Source organism: Magnolia sinica, chromosome 4 (assembly GCF_029962835.1).
Source record: "Magnolia sinica isolate HGM2019 chromosome 4, MsV1, whole genome shotgun sequence".
NCBI lineage: Eukaryota > Viridiplantae > Streptophyta > Magnoliopsida > Magnoliales > Magnoliaceae > Magnolia > Magnolia sinica.
In genome coordinates, this window is record NC_080576.1 from 76,134,947 (window position 1) to 76,153,091 (window position 18,145).

General features: G+C 39.0%; 1 long non-coding RNA gene across 9 annotated transcripts in view; it reads right to left on the reverse strand.

The window, feature by feature from the left end:
- Nucleotides 1–18,145, reverse strand: part of LOC131243239 (uncharacterized) — a 42,241-nt gene that overhangs the window by 12,744 nt on the left and 11,352 nt on the right. For 4 of the 9 annotated variants that reach the window (XR_009169954.1, XR_009169956.1, XR_009169952.1 and 1 more), the window contains one exon: nt 1,948–2,024. The exons of the other annotated variants lie outside the window; for them this stretch is intronic. This is a non-coding gene — a long non-coding RNA (uncharacterized LOC131243239). The remainder of the gene's footprint in view (nt 1–1,947; nt 2,025–18,145) is intronic. 9 annotated transcript variants of the gene reach the window in all.

Genomic DNA, 18,145 nt, shown 5'->3' on the forward strand with positions numbered 1-18,145 from the left:
TAACCTTGTCAGTATCCAATCCACGCCCCTCCAAGACGGGAAACAGACTGGTTACTCCCCTGCCACCAGCCAATGGCTGTGGTCAGTGCTCTGTGGGCCCATCATGATGTATGTGTTTCATCCATTCCGTCCATCTATTTTTATATATCATTTTATGGTATGAGACCAAAACTTAGGTATATCCCAATCTCAAGTAGGCCACATGACAAGAAACAGTGTTGAATGAACATCAACCATTCAAAACTTTTTGGCAGGCATAAAAGTTTTGGATCAAGCTGATCATTGTTTTTTTTTTTCCCTTCATCTAGGTATTTATGACCTAATCAACAGATTGAATGTCAAATAAACCTTACAGTGGGCCTTAGGAGGATTTTAATGGTGGATATCCAATTACTATTGTTTTCCTGTGGTGTGTTCCACCTGAGATTTATATTCCTATCATTTTTTGGATCGAGCCTTAAAATGATCGGTAAAAATGGATGAACGGAATGGATGAAGCACACACATCATGGTGGGGCCCACAGAGCACCGACCACTAGCCATGGGGATGGTGGCGGGAGAGTAGCCAATCCGTTCCCCTCCAAGACATCCAGGTTCTTGCTAAGTTCACTAGAAATCTTGGTGGGGCCCACCATGATGTTTGTGAGAAATCTATCCCGTCCATCCGTTTTTTGAGCTCATTTTAGGATTGTAGACTAAAAGTGAGCAGGATACAGTACTTAATCGAGCCATATTGAAGGAAAAAGGGGTAGGGAAATTCCTACCGTTGAAACCTCCTTGGGGTCGACATGGATGTTTACATGCCATCTATATCATTCATAAAATCATTCCTACTGGGACTAGCTGAGAACACAAAGATTATCCTAATTTAAAAGTTTTGTGACCTACGAATATTTCAACTGTGTAAGTTTAATCTTCACGTTTTCAGCCCACTTGAGTATTAGATTCGGCTCATTTTTGTACAAATGTCCTAAAATGATCTCATAAAATGGATGGACGGATTGGATTTCTCAAAAACATCACGGTGAGTCCCACTTAGGTTTCCAGCGTGTGAAAGGCTTTTACAGGAAATCCGCAGCACGGTTTTTTCGAACGCGGATTTCTTACGAAAGCCTTTCGCGTGCTGGAAACCTAGGTGGGGCGCACCATGATGTTTTTTGAGAAATCTACCCCGACCATCCATTTTTTCTTATCATTTCAGGGTATTATCCCAAAATCGAGGTAGATCCAAATCTCAAGTGGACCACAACACAGGAAGCAGTGGTGATAATGATTCTCATTGTTAAATATTTTTTAGGGCCCACCGTGATATTTATTTGACATCCAACCTGTAGATTAGGTCATACAGACCTGGATGATGGAAAAATAAATAAATATTAGCTTGATACAAAAATTTGGTAGCCCAAGGAAGTTTTTAATGGTGAGAGTTCAATCAACACTGTGTGGCCCACTTGAGATTTTGATCTACCTCAGTTTTGGGTTCATACCATAAAATTATTTTTAAAAATGTATGGACGGCGTGGATTTATCATTAACATCTTGGTGGGACCCAGCTAACATCCCGGTGGAAGAATTTCATGTGAAAAGGCTTCCGCCACATCCTTCGGAGAGTTAGAGAATATGGTGAAGAGGCGTGCGAGAGAAGGAAACTCGCTCTTTCAAACTCGCGCTAAGAGCGCTTTCATCCAAACCATCGGCCTTATCCGACGGTTGATAGCAAGGTTTGCACGTAATGACGTGCGAACCGGTGTGTAGCTGAGCGTTCTTATATATATATATATATATATATATATATATAATGTCTATGCGACATGCAATTTTTCTCATCTCTACAACCTTCAACAACAAATGCAATTAGATTGATACAAGCACATGTAAAAGTAGACATATTAGACAAATAAAAAGACCAAAAAATGAATTGTTTAGGTGAAAAGTAGAAATAACCACCTGTCTGGATCTCTCAACTTCACGCTTTCGCCCCTTGATTGCTTGATTTTCTTGAGAAAAATCTACTTTCTTTGCACCTATACTTCTAGGAAACTTAATCAGATATCATGGAATAGTATATTACAAATATGCACATGAAAATTGTAATAAGGTGTTGCACAAATTAGACCACAAACATACCTCCTCGCACTTGGTAGGTTTTGTTTTTTTTCCACCTCTCTCTCTCTCTCTCTCTCTCTCTCTCTCTCTCTCTCATTCTAGGTCAAGTCGATGTCAAAATCAAAAGCAGCCGCGCCATACATTTAATGGGTTGATAATGCCCCCCTAACCCATATCTCACCCATTTATCACATGGGTCGCATTAGGGTAGTAGGGATGTCAATCGGTACCCAATGCCAAGGGTACCCCATGAACCTAACATCAAACCATATATGATTTTAATGAGCTCAAATGGGTCGTCTAGTCGAGGAGTGCCTCCTACTTAACCCATGTAAGAATCTAATTGGATTTTTGCAAATAGGTTGGGGACAACTCGAGGGACACCTCGTGATCAACCCATGTAAGAATCTAATTGGAGTTTTTGACCTAGACTTGACCCATTAAAATTTAGGTCCAATCAAGGTTAGGTCAAAGTCGAAATCAAAAGCAACCAGCCCCATACATTAAATGGGTTGATAATGGGCCCCTGACCCAAATTTGACCTGTTTATCACACGAGTCATGTTAGGGTTGGAAAGCCTGTCGATGGGTACTCGAAGTCGGATACCCAATGAACCTAAGTAACATCAAACCCAATCCAATTTTACAGAGTTCAGGTCCAATAAATTAAACGAGTTTAGAAATTAGGTCTGTTCAGGTCTAGACAATGGATTTATCTATAATTTTTTTATTTTATTTTGGGTTTCGGGTTGGGTCAAGCAAGGCCATCTAGCCCATCACATTGAATCTATATGGGCACCTCGTGATCAACCCATGTAAGAATCTAATTAGAGTTTTTGACCTAGACCTGGCCCATTTAAAATTTAGGTCCAATCAAGGTTTGGTCAAAGTTGAAATCAAAAGCAGCTAGCCCATAAATTAAATGGGTTGATAATGGGCCTTGACCAAAATTTGACCCATTCATCACACGGGTCATGTTAGGGTTAGTAAGTCTATCAATGGATACCTGAAGCCGGGTACCCAATGCTAACATCAAACCCAATCCAATTTTTAGGAGTTCAAGTCCAATAAATTAAACCAGTTTAGAAATTATGTCTATTCAGGTCTAGACAATGGATATATATATATATATATATATATATATATATATAGGTTTTGGGTTGGGTCAAGCAAGGCCATCTAGCTCATCCCATTAAATCTATATGGGCGGGTAGGGTTTTAATAGTTAAAACATAGATGACATAGCTTCTGCTTTAACATTTTTGCTATTTGGAAAAAAAAAAAAAAGTTAAAACATTCCTTAGCCCTCCAGATCTGTGAAGTGAGAAACAATTGTCGGTTAGTGAAAAAAGGAGTGTCACAATGCAACAAGAAATCATAACTTTATTATTAGAAAACTAAACATGTTGAAGTAAGTTCTAACATGAGATGTGCTTTACATAATCGATATTAACGCAGATGGTATATATATATATATATATATATATATATAATAAAAATAAAAAAATTATAGAAAATTGGAAATGGTACATTTTAGTTAATTATGAAGAAACTACAAAAAAATAATAATAAATAATAAAATAAAATACACACCTTCAAATCATTTAGCCAACAACAATCATTCATACCCTCCATTTTAAGATGAATTAGTAATGTCCAACAAACCAATAGTTTCGATTAATGAACCACAGGTTGCCCTTGTTGGGACCCAAATGGCTAGGTTTGGTCAGGTCGAGGGGCGCCCTTTACCTGACCAATTTAAGAATCCATTTGTTATTTTGGACATAGATCCAACCCATACAAATTTGAGTTTCGTATAGGTCATGTTGAAATCAAAACTAGCCGACATATTAATTTAATGGATTGATACTGACCCCTTACCCGAATTTGACCTGTTTATCACACAGGTCGCGTTAGGGCCAACAGGATTGTCAATGGGCACCCTACGCCAGGGGTACCGATAGATCCAACAAACAAAATTCGACCTAATTTTAACGAGTATAGATCCAATAAATTGGACCCATTCAGAAATCAGCTCAAGTTACCATGCAACTAGACAATTGAAGTACAAGAACAACATCACACAAACAAGTTCCTTGAGGTACGTAATACTTTTAGATGAACTCATTAATGGACCATGGGCAGCTAATCAATGCAAAAAGATCATAATTGATATGCATCTTTCAAATAAACTCATTAATGGACCGTGGACAGCTACTCAATGTAAAAAGATCATAATTGATATGCATCTTCCAGATAAACTCATTGATGCACTATGGACAGCTAATCAATGCAAAAAGATCATAATTGATATGCCTGGAAGATGATTTTGGGGTCATTTGAGAGCGTCCATTTGATATGCTTTGGAATCCATATGAATTGGAATCGATGTGAATTCGAATTACAGGGTCTTGGGTGTGTTTTCAAAACAAGAAGCTTTTGGTGTATTTGGTGTGAATTAGATTCCAATTCACACCCAACTACACCCTCCCAAATGCGCTAACCCCTTGGTAAATGGGTCCACAAGCAATAGCATGATGATTTTGATGGGGAAATGGGACATTACAATATAAGACATTGTTCCGCATCCTCAAATAGATTAATAATATACCATGTGAGGTACATTAGCTTGAAGATGTTCAAGCAAGTTAGGGTATTGGGGTGACAACAAATTGTGGATTACGGCCAATCGAGCAGAAGCATAAACAACCCATGTAGTTCTCTATTAGAAGAAATGCCAGTGGTGAAGTAAGTGAAATAAACCACAAACCCATTGACAAACAATGTCATAGAATGACCGACCAAATGAAGGTAAGTAAAATAAGCCACATATCCATTGACAAACAATGAACGTAAGTGAAATAAACTACACAAGGATAACTGACCTACCAAATGAAGGTAAGCGAAATAAACCACAAATCCATTGGTCATAGAACGGCCGAATTGAGAACTCACCTATGCCTCTACCTTTTCAAAGAATGGTAGAGTACTTTTCAGCTAGTAAAATTACTAAAAGGCCCATTTACCCAAAACCTGCAACCCGACCTGACCTGAACTCTAACCCAAGGCGCCCCCCAACCCAAAGTCCTTCATACTTGACCCAACAACCTCAACTCGATTGTGATTACTCCCAACCTAACCCCAATTTGCTCAACATGAACCCAACACGAATTCAAATCATGTTAGTGTTTTCCAACCCAAACAAAACCCCTCACCTTGACAACCTAACCTAACCGGACTAGATTTGGGTAAGGTTACCTGAGGCAAGACAGGTATAGAATCCTAGGCAAGGCAACCAACCTAACCCCAATATCTCCCTTTTTGTTTTTTAAATCCACCTTCACATGCAAGTGTTATAGATCCACAAATAGGGCGAGGTTGGCCCGAATGGGTTTATTTATAGCATCAAACATGCACCCGAATTTAAGCACCCAAAATAAATTTGTGCACCCAAATAATCAGGCCGATCAAACTGGCACATGCACCAACACGTGAATTTACATTTTTGTCTTGGGTTAGTTGTCCATTGTTTTCTATGATAGGCACACCTAATGATTTTACAAGCTAAATTTTTTTGTGCAGGTGTGCTAACCTAATGAAATTGCCGAGGAGTTTTTTCACCAAGTGTGTAAGTAGCATATCACTTCTCCTAATCAAGCACCATGTGGGTCTAACTTTCATGAGATCCACCCCATCCCTTGGGCCTCATCTTTACCAAGAAACCCAAAAATCATGATGGTTCACTATTAAATTTACCCAACTAGACCAACCATAATTTAAGCAGGTCTACTAATATGACCTAATTTCTTAACGAGTAGTAGGGAATCCTTTCTGTTGGATTAGAACCTTCAAACAGTTAAACATCTACCGTTTATATAAAGAACGCATGCCAGACGGATAATCAATATGATCCCCCATGACACCTTTCATCATTATAACTTGGGCCATTTTGGACTTACAAGTAGTAGGAAATCCTTTATGTTAGATTAGAACCTTCAAACATTTAAACATCCTCTGATGAGCAAGAGGAAAAAACGGTAGAGAAGATGGTATATTTAAGGAAAAGATGGAGCATGGAACCAACAATGATTAGAAATGGAATAGAGGAGAACTTGAAAGACAATACCTGCCATCTTTAGACCATTTTTGGCAGGCAACACATCCCAATTCACAAGGCTTGCCTTTCTTTTGACTTCACATGTTGGCTACAAGAAATTTCTGCTAGTCTTCCCCCATGACACCTTTCATCATTATAACTTGGGCCATCTTAGACTTACAAGTAATAGGGAATCCTTTTTGTTGGATTAAAACCTTCAAACATTTAAACATCATCTGATGGGCAAGCAGAAAAATGGTAAAGAAGATTGTGTATTTAAGGAAAAGATGGACTATGGAACCAACAATTACTAGAAATGGAATAGAGGAGAATTTGAAAGATAATGCCTGCCAATGTTTAGACCAATTTTGGCGGGTAACACATATCCCAATTCACCAGGCTTGCTTTGCTTTTGACTTCAAATGATGGTTGTAAGAAATTTCCGATAGTCTTCTCCCATGGCACATTTCATCATTATAACTTGGGCCATCTTAGACTTACAAGTAGTAAGAAATCCTTTCTGTTAGATTAGAACCTTCAAACATTTAAACATCTTCTGACGGGCAAGCAGAAAAATGGTAGAGAAGATTGTATATTTAAGGAAAAGATGGACTATGGAACCAACATTGACTAGAAATGGAATGGAGGAGAACTTGAAAGACAATGCCTGTCATGTTTAGACCAATTTTAGCGGGCAACCGATATCCCAATTCACCAGGCTTACTTTGCTGATGTAGGACATGAAATTCAAGTATGATGTGCAAGATTTTCAAGCTTAAGATCATGTTAGTTCAAAAACAATTACACAAATTTCCACATCCCACATAAAAGTGCAAACACTCGATCAAGGGGAATCTTATGCGGATCCAGGCCTACACATGCTAGGGCTGGATCAATCAAAATTATAAACCAAACAAGAATTAAAGGAGGGTAAATTCATCCACACATGCACAGAAATAATTCCCCGGTCCAAGGGGTTCATAAATTTCAATTCAGGGAACCTTAAGGTTGAAGAAATGGCATGAAATTGGGTTTTTGAGTAATTTAGGGTTAGGTTTAGAGATTTTGGGTGAAAGCGGAGTGAAAGAGAGGAGAGAGACAAACCAGAGAAGTATCGCACATGTGGACAACAACAATGGCCCAGACGCACATGCATGTGATCTCGGCCGCACGTGTGTGGGGCCCACTATTTAGAAAAAGGCCACCTTGGCCTTAGTCGGCCAGGGATAGACTCCAAAACTCCCAAATTGCAGTTCGATCCGATGCACGGTTTATGCGTGGTGCTCCACCGAAGTTTCAACCCTCCTGCAGGGCTAGATTCTGAAAATCTGTTGAAGAGAGGGAATTTGATGCAATAAAGGACAGATTTGTAGCGCAGATGATTATGGGAGATGAGAAGGGTGGATGGTATAAGACGGGGGCAGATTGGGATAGATGTGGCTTCGCACCACGGTAGTTAACCCTTCGATGAAGGGAGGGCTTCGCATCCAATTAAGCTTCACAACTCAGAGAGTAGGAAAACGTAGAATTTTTATTAATCTTCCATCCCTCAAAAAAGATACAAGGGGTGCCTATTTATAAGAAAACCCTATACCCTAAAACTCGCGCCATGTGTGCAACCTATTACTTGGTGATGAAGTAAATCAAAATAAAAACCAAACAAAGAAATCTAAAACGTTCATGATGTTCTAAATAATAATAATAAGCAAAACCTAAAATATGAAATCAATCGGACTAGTGGGCCAAGATCATGAGATCCCATGATGGGCTTTTCTTGACTATCAGGCCCACTCTTTTGAACCAAACTTCGTCTTCTAGCTAGGGGGCCCTCCCTGGACGTCGTCATTGAGCCGGATCAATGGTGGAACCCTCCTACTCCGTGCGTACGTGCATAGGTGGGGCGGCATGCGTGCGCGTGTGTACGAGATGTCCCCATCAACTCTCCTCGGCTGCAAAGATTTTGCCACTGCCAAAATAAAACTCCTGAACCGCTCCAGGATGTCAGGATCAAGTCTCTGAAGCTCCTCAGTGAACCACGTGCTATCTGAAGCTGAGCATGACTTCCATTTAACCAGGCACTTCTTAAACCCGCCGTTCGACGTTGAAACTATCTGATGGTCCAGGATATCCTCTATTTCCTCTCTGGGTGTGTGAAAGTTAGGTATGAGAGGCAGAGGCTGGGAAGAAAGGTCAGGAAGAGTAGGTATAGGAGGTAGAGGCTGGGAAAATGGGTCGGAATGGGTGGGTATGGGAGGTAGAGGCTGGGAAAATGGGTCGGGACCGGTAGGGATGAGACGTAGAAGCTGGAAAAATGGGTCGGGACCGGTAGGTATGGGACGAACAGGCTTGAAAAATGGGTCAGGAAAGGGTAGGTATGGGAGGTAGAGGCTGGAAAAATGGGTCGGGAGGGGGTCATGGATCAAGGGATAAACTGGGAAATCAGGATGGGTAGGCGAAGGTCCGGACAAAGTATCATTGGTCCCCTGAAAAGTAAGTAGATCCTCCGCATCGAATGTGGAACTAATTCCCATGGAAGGTGGAAGATCTACCTCATACACATTGAGACCATTTCGTTTGATAATTTTGAAGGGTCCAGCGCTACGCGCGTGTAACTTACGAACGACCCCCAGAGGATACCGCTCGGGCCTGATGCGGACCATCACAAAGTCCCCAATATTGAATTCTTTGAAACGTTTATGCTGGTTTGTAGAAAATTTGTAATGTTCATTACTAGTAGTGATCTTCTGCCTGATTTCTTGATGCCATGAATGAATGTAAAGTGCAAAAGACTCTGCAGGCTTTGACGCCCTATGGGACTGACATAGGGACAAGATCAATAGGTTTCCTAGGTTTATAAACAGAAATGACTTCATAAGGACTGAGACCTGTGGACCTATCGACAAAACTATTAAACGCAAACTCGGCTGTAGCTATTACGGTGTCCCATGTTCTGGTGTGCTCTATATCCCTCCTAGGGGGAGGCTCATCAGGTAGATCATCAGGAAAGACATCATGTAACTCATCTATTACCGAAATGGCCTCAGTGAGTAACTCTACGCTAGCCTCTGGTGCACTCTCTCCAGCTACAAGGCCGCACATGTTGTACCCCTCAAAAGAGTGGTCTTGATGTCTCTCATGGGGTGGGTGCATGGGTATTACGGTGTCCCATGTTCCAGTGTGCTGTATATCCCTCCTAGGAGGAGACTCATTAGGTAGATTATCAGGAAAGACATCACGTAACTCATCTATTACCGAAATGGCCTCAGTGAGTAACTCTACGCTAACCTCTGGTGCACTCTCTCCAGCCACAAGGCCGCACATGTTGTACCCCTCAAAATAGTGGTCTTGATGTCTCTCATGGGGTGGGTGCATGGGTGCACGCCCATAATTGATTCCTTGACCAACTCCATTCATTGGTCTATCCTCCAGGCCACCTGCCTGAGATTGGACATCTACCCCAATGGTAGGGCTTGTCCTGGCGATGATCTTTAGTAGAGTAGTGCGCACATCAAGCTGTTCAAAGCATTGGTCCATTTCCAAGCGCTTAGCCAAAAACTCGATCTTCTGGGACAACTTGTTTAGTGACTCTAGCAGTTGTTTCATGTTTAGTGTAGGGTGCAAACCAAAATTTAGCAATATAGTTGTCAAAATATAAGAAAGTTATTTATTTATTTATTTATTTATTTTTAAGAAACAACCTAGTTTCTAAAAACAAAAAAGGAAAGTTTCTGAAAACAAATTAAGGAAGTTTCTAAAAAAGCAACCTATTTTCTAAAAATGAAAAAAGGAAAGTTTCTAAAAACAAATTAGGAAGGTTTCTAAAAAAACAAATTAGGAAAGTTTCTAAAAAAGCAACCTAGTTTCTAAAAACGAAAAAAAAAAAAAAGAAGGAAAGTTTCTAAAAACAAAATAGGAAAGTTTCTAAAAAAACAAATTAGGAAGGTTTCTATATATAAAAAAAAAATTAGGAAAGTTTCTAAAAAAACAACCTACTTACTAAAAAAAGAAAAAGGAAAGTTTCTAAGAATAGAAAGTAAGTTTCTAAAAAGAAAAAGGAAAGTAAACTAGTTTCTAAAAAGAAAAAGGAAAGGAAATTAGTTTCTAAAAACATATTAAGAAAGTTTCTAAAAACAGATTAAGAAAGTTTCTAAAAATAGAAAAGGAAAGTTTCTAAACCTAGAAATAGAAAGCCAAGTTAATTTCTAAAATAATTCAAATAAGGGGATAACAGAAAATTTCAGCAGCTTATGTCAGGGTATATGGACCTCTAAACAGCCATATATGATGAGAATTGATGCGTAATGGACATAAACAACTAAACCCTAAACATGTAATGCATTCCCCTATAAGAAGCTTAAGCTCTGATACCAAATTTGTAGGACACGAAATTCAAGTATGATGTGCAAGATTTTCAGGCTTAAGATCACGTTAGTTCAAAAACAATTACACAAATTTCCACATCCCACATAAAAGTGCAAACACTCAATCAAGGGGAATCTTATGCTGATCCAGGCCTACATATGCTAGGGCCGGATCAATTAAAATTATAGACCAAACAAGAATCAAAGGAGGGTAAATTCATCCACACATGCACAAAAATAATTCCCCAATCCAAGGGGTTCACAAATTTCAATTCAGGGAACCTTAAGGTTGAAGAAAGGGCATGAAATTAGGTTTTTGAGTAATTTAGGGTTAAGTTTAGGGATTTTGGGTGAAAGAGGAGTGAAAGAGAGGAGAGAGACGAACTAGAGAAGTACCGCACATGGACAACAACAATCGTCCATACGCACATGCGTGTGATCTCGGCCGCACGTGTGTGAGACCCATTATTTAGAAAAAGGTCACCTTGGCCTTGGTTGGCCAGGGATAGACTCTAAAACCCCCAAATTGCAGTTCAATCCGATGCACGGTTTGTGCGTGGTGCTCCGCCGAAGTTTCAACCCTCCTGTAGGGCCAGATTCTGAAAATCTATTGAAGTGAGGGAATTTGATGCAATAAGGAACAGATTTGTAATGCAAATGATTATGGGAGATGAGAAGGGTGGATGGTATAAGATGGGGGCGGATTGGGATAGATGTGACTTTGCGTCCCGTATCGGTATCGGTTGGCGTAACGGTGACCTCCAAAACCGATACGGATACGGGGCGTAACGGCGATACGGGGGTGTAACGGCGCACGGTGCAAAATTTTTTTTTCGTCAAAAAAATATGAAAAATATGGATTAAATCCGGAATATTCTAAGCATTCCAAATATGCATTCATTTATAAATTGGAACATGTTTATGGTGGTGTAACGGTCCACTCTTTGGTGAGAAGTTGTATCGGACTATCTGATGAATTTATGAACCAGATAACCTGAATTTGACTACAAAATTCATATATTTAATTTTCTAACTATCTACTATCAATGATAGATATATTAGAATGAATGTAATATGAAAATATCTTACATTTAGGTGTTTGCAATTATTTTTGAGGGCCAAAATTCATGCGTAAATAGAAAAAATATATAAAAATATATAAAATGGCACCCCAAATATGTAAAATGCACATTAACATGTTCTACTATGATTAACACATCATATGACATCATTAAAACAGCAAAAGAATCATTAAAAATGATTTTTCGAATTTTCAAAAAAGGGCCGAAATAAATGCGTAAATAGAAAAAAATATAAAAAAATATAAAATGGCACCCCAAATATGTAAATTGCACATTAACATGTTCTACTATGATTAACACATCATATGACATCATTAAAACAGCAAAAGAATCATTAAAAATGATTTTTTGAATTTTCAAAAAAGGGCCGAAATAAATGCGTAAATAGAAAAAAATATAAAAAAATATAAAATGGCACCCCAAATCTGTAAAATGCACATTAACATGTTCTACTATGATTAACACATCATATGATGTCATTAAAACAGCAAAAGAATGATTAAAAATGATTTTTCGAATTTTCAAAAAAGGGCCAAAATAAATGCGTAAATAGAAAAAAATATATAAAATATATAAAATGGCACCCCAAATCTGTAAAATGCACATTAACATGTTCTACTATGATTAACACATCATATGATGTCATTAAAACAGCAAAAGAATCATTAAAAATGATTTTTCGAATTTTCAAAAAAGGGCCAAAATAAATGCGTAAATAGAAAAAAATATTAAAAAATATAAAATGGCACCCCAAATCTGTAGAATGCACATTAACATGTTCTACTATGATTAACACATCATATGATGTCATTAAAACAGCAAAAGAATCATTAAAAATGATTTTTCGAATTTTCAAAAAAAGGGCCAAAATAAATGCGTAAATAGAAAAAAATATTAAAAAATATAATTACGTAATTTAGGGATTTTGGGTGAAAGATGAGTGATAGAGAGGAGAGAGATGAACCGAGAAGTACCGCACGTGTGGACAACAACAATCGTCCATACGCACATGCGTGTGATCCCGCCGCACGTGTGCGGAGCCCACTATTTAGAAAAAGGCCACATTGGCCCTAATCGTAGGGATAGACTCTAAAACCCCCAAATTGTCTTGATTCAATCATCTTGATGTAAAACGCAAAACAAAAATTTAACCCTCCTGTAGTTGGCAATTTATGAAAAATGGCCAATTTGATTCAACAACAATCGTCCATATGCACATGTGTTTTCTCTGAAATACCAGCTAAGGTTGTCGAAATTAGCCCAGTATTTAGAGAAAGAGACCAGTTTGGCAAAGGTTGTCAAAGAAGACTCAAAACCCAAAATTGCTTACCTACCGATTCACGGTTTGTGCGTGGTGCTCCGTCAAAGTTACACCTCGTAGGGCCCATACGAAAATCTATTAAAGTGAGTATTGCGATAGGCCAATAGGAAAGGTTCGTATACTGCATATGTTATGGAGAGCGATACGGGTGGATGTTATAAGATCGGACGGATTGGATAGGTGGCTTTACACCACGATAAGGTTAACCCTTCGATGAAGGGAGGGCTTCACAACTCAGAGAGTAGGAAAACGTAGAATTTTTATTAATCTTCCATCCCTCAAAAAAGATACAAGGGGTGCCTATTTATAAGAAAACCCTATACCCTAAAACTCGCGCCATGTGTGCAACCTATTACTTGGCGATGAAGTAAACCAAAATAAAAACCAAACAAAGAAATCTAAAACGCTCATGATGTTCTAAATAATAACAATAAGCAAAACCTAAAATATGAAATCAATCCGACTAATGGGCCACGATCATGAGATCCCATGGTGGGCTTTTCTTGATTGTCGGGCCCACTCTTTTAAATCAAAACTTCGTCTCTTAACTAGGAGACCCTCCCTGGACGTCGTCATCAATCTAAATCGACGGTGGGGTCCTCCTTCTGGCGTACATGCGTAAGAGGCGGCGTGCGTGTGCGTGTGCGCGTGATGTCCCCATCATTTGCTTTTGACTAAACATACTACTGGCTACAAGAAATTTCTAATAGCCTTCTCTATCAGCTTGATAATTATGTTGAAATGGGGAAGACCATGAAATTGTGAATGAGAATGCTAGCAAGAACAATCTGGACAAGGATAAGCCATCCATGTATCTTGTTGACAATACTTTCTCCCGAATGATAAAGATAAGAGTTATTGGCTTGTTTTCTATTTAGAATCATCCTTCCAAAGAAGAGATCGCCTTTCTGGGTGTTAATGGATTGGCATGAACTGTTGTGCTAATCAACGAGGACTTGAAGCTTTCTTAGCTCCCTTGATTGAGGGTTTCAAAAAGAGAGAACGAATAAGAAGAAGAAGAAGAAATGACAAGTTGGATTAGAGAATTTGGGGTAATAGAGGGGTGTTGCTCCTTTTGATGGAACTGATTGTTGCATGAACATTTCCCTCATCTACAATGGAGACTAGGGAGTGGTTTTGAGAAGGGAAAATGTAAGGGTCACGTGATTGTTATAAGCTTAAATTATCTATCATATTTGAATATGGTAGCTTGTGGGGAGTTCAATCATTTGCCCACCTAGACCCATATTACTAATTTTCTTCAAACCGTATTCCAATCCCCTTCATTATTTATTTTTTTCCATCTCTTTTTAATTCTTTTTCTCTATTTGAACTTTGTGTTTTTCTTTTTCTTTCTTTTAAAGGTAAATCCAATAAATTCTTTTCAAATTTTGGGCAATTAGCATTTCTCCTTTGTTTGACATTTTAGGGCAATACTTGGAGTAAGCCATTTTATATAAGAAAATATCTACCCAAATGTGGGACTGTGAATGTTTATGCTTATGCTACTAGTAAGATTTTAACTAATTTGATCTAGATTTGCCCATTTAATCCACTATTGATAGATACCATAATCATTTTACTCGAATTCTAATGTTTTCCCCTAGCCACTTTGACAATAGAAGTTTGGATTGGAATATAAGGATCAAATATGCTTTTGATGTATTGATTTTATTTCAAAGTAGATCGTCTTTTGGTATTCTTCTTATCAATTTATTTATTAATTGTTCAAATTTCCCCAATGTTCGCAAAATCCATTTTTAGATGATACATAAAATGTCTATTTAAATGATGACCCAATATTTTCAACTAGAAAAACATTTTGTTATGAGTAATTTCCTAATCCAAATAGTGTACTTATCCGAGCCTAGCTTCATCTTTGGGTAAGAGTCTATTCATTCTTATTTGTCTTAATCCTAATTAAGGATCGACGGTTATCACTTTGATTCCACGGCTAATCAACCCTTGTGTAAAGTGGTGTGTGATTTTGCCTATTGAAGATAGTCCAATAAAAAGGAAGGACCTTACCCCAACCCTTCCGTCAATGAACATAGATAATGAAATTGAGAGTTAAGATTTCAGGAGTCTTCAGATGTGAGGATTTAATTTTTTTATTTTTTTTTTCTAAAAAAAAAAAAAGAAAAAAGAAAAAACTTTCCTTAATACACTTAAGGTGTTTTAATACTAATGCACCCTTTTTTATTGTTCTTTTCACTTCATTTTGTTACTCCCTTTCTCTTTTTATTCGATACACTTTGCAATAGTGGAGGATCCAAAAGGCTCACTTCACACTAAAGCATAAAATCATAATGGTAACGACATGGGGAAATACCCCTGTCCCAGATTACGGTGAGCAAGCTGATCCTTTCTCTCTCTGTTTTTTTTTGTTCTCCATTTCTTCTTCTCTCTTCTTTTCTTCCTTCTTATCACCTTTGCCAATAGTCGAAGATTCCAAAAGGCTCACTTCATACTAGAGAAAAGATAGCAACGATAACGGCATTGGACACAAAAGCCCGCACCAAATTGCACTCATTTTTCCTTTTTCAAGTCTTTTCTTTTCTCTCTTTTGTACTCTTTCTTGCCCTTCTATTTTTTTTCCCTCCATTTCTTCTCTCTTCTTTTCTTCCTTCTTATCACCTTTGTCAATAGTTGAAGATTCCAAAAGGCTCACTTCATACTAGAGACAAAATAGCAACGGTAACGGCATTGGACGCTAAAGCCCGCACCAAATTGCACTCATTTTTCTTTTTTCAAGTCTTTTCTTCTCTCTTTTGTACTCTTTCTTGCCCTTCTAATTTTGTTATAGCAACGATGACAAACACCTTGTAAATTTGGGATGTTTTTTTTTTTATTATTAATTTTATTTTTATATAACAACAGGGTGTCCCCGCCCCTTTAAGGTGAGACCATTCCCTACGGATGCACGCAATCACCCGCCAACCACGTGCATTGGGTAATCCACGGGGAGGGGAATCGAACTCATGTCTGTGGGGAGCAAACCCACGACCAAAGTCGTTCGCTCAAACTTGTGACAAGTAATCCACTGGGAGGGGAATCTAACTTGTGTCCGTGGGGAGCAAACCCGAGATCAAAGCCATTCACCCAAACTCGTGATGGGTAATCCACGGGGAGGGGAATCGAACTCGTGTTTGTGGGGAGCAAACCCACGACCAAAGCCGTTTGCCCAAACTCGTGATGGGTAATCCAAGGGGAGGGGAATCGAACTCGTGTCTGTGGGGAGCAAACCCATGACCAAAGCCGTTAAGGCGAGACCATTCCCTACAGATGCACGCAATCACCCGCCAACCACGTGCATCGGGTAATTCACGGGGAGGGGAATCGAACTCGTGTCTATGGGGAGCAAACCCACGACCAAAGTCGTTCACTCAAACTTGTGACAAGTAATCCACTGGGAGGGGAATCTAACTTGTGTCCGTGGGGAGTAAACTCGAGATCAAAGCCATTCACCCAAACTCGTGATGGGTAATCCACGGGGAGGGGAATCGAACTCGTGTTTGTGGGGAGCAAACCCACGACCAAAGCCGTTTGCCCAAACTCGTGATGGGTAATCCAAGGGGAGGGGAATCGAACTCGTGTCTGTGGGGAGCAAACCCATGACCAAAGCTGTTCACCCAAACTCGTGACGGGTTTTGGGAAGTGAAACCTCACATCTTTCGAATCCTTATATCTAAGTAAAAGGGGAAAAAACGATTAGGGTAGGCTCATCCATGAATATGGATTTGGCTATCCTTCTATTGGAGGTGAATGATATTCAACATTTAGTGAAGATGTGTATTGTGTGCTTGGGGTGTAATCAGTGTATCAATTGTTGACGAAAAATCGATATTATCGCCGATAATTTCAATGTCGCCACACCAGCGACACTAAAACCTACCAATATCGTATATCTTCCAAATGTCATGGAAAATTCGACGAATTTTCTGTTTTCCATGATAAAATGGGTTTTCCGCAACAACGTAAATATGTTTTTTTTTTTTTTTAAAGGTAAAATAACTTTCATTTCAATTTTTTTAAAAGATCTTTGAGAGAATGATTTTCGGTACCTGTACAAGACGATTAGTTGATCTAAAACAAAATTTGGTGGGCCAATCGTAGAGCGATCGGTAGCTGTGGGCCGGTCTTCCATACGTACAAAAAATCTCCAATTTTCTCCTCTCTTTTTTTCCTTCGATTAGATGACAGATTTAGAAGGAAGAGGGTTTTCAAGGATTTCTGCAAATCTTCTAGGAATTTTTGGTAGATTTTTTTGTGGATTTTGGATAGGGATGGAGGGTTTTCAAATTGTGGATTCGGAAACTTCCTTCTGAACCCCTTTTTTACGGAGAAGATGCCAAAAGCCTTTTACTTAGTCACCACTAGGGAGTGGTCCACCTTCATGCTTCGTGGGCTCCACCATGATGTAATGTGTTTCATCTCTATCGTCCATCTATTATGTGAGATTATTTTAGGGCATGAGCCAAAAAAATGAGTCAAATCCACATCTTATGTGGACCATACCAAAGGAAACAGTGGTGATTGAATGTTTACCATTAAAAACTTGTTAGGGCCCACTGTAATGTTTATTTGCCATCCAACCTCTTGATTAGGTCAAACACACATGGATGAACGAAAAACACAAATCTTAGCTCGACTAAAAACTTTTATGGCCTTAAGAAGTTTTTAATGGTGGACATTAAATGACCGTTGTTTCCTATGGTGTGGTCCACCTGAGATTTGGATCTGTCTCAGTTTTTAGCTCATGCCATAAACCAATCTGCCAAAATGGATGGATGACCTATACATACAATGCATGCATCGAAGTGGGCCCCCCACGGTGAAGGTCCCAGCCACCACGCTAGATTGGGTGAGACACTAAGTTGCGTTTGGTGTGCCACTTCGTTGCGGCCCTAAAACCATCTACGTGGGATGGGACCCTGATCATAGGGCCCACATCAATGTATTCATTTTATATTCACATCGTCTATCTATTTTTCTAGTGGACCCTAGGAAGTTTTTTATGGTGGGCGTTCCACCTTAAATTTGTATCTGCTTCAATTTTGGGACCATGCCTTAAAACAAGCTAGCAAAAAAGATGGATGGGCGACCTATATATACAATGCATGCATCAGGGTGGGCCCCACGATCATGGTCCCAGCCACCATGTTGGATTGGGTGAGACA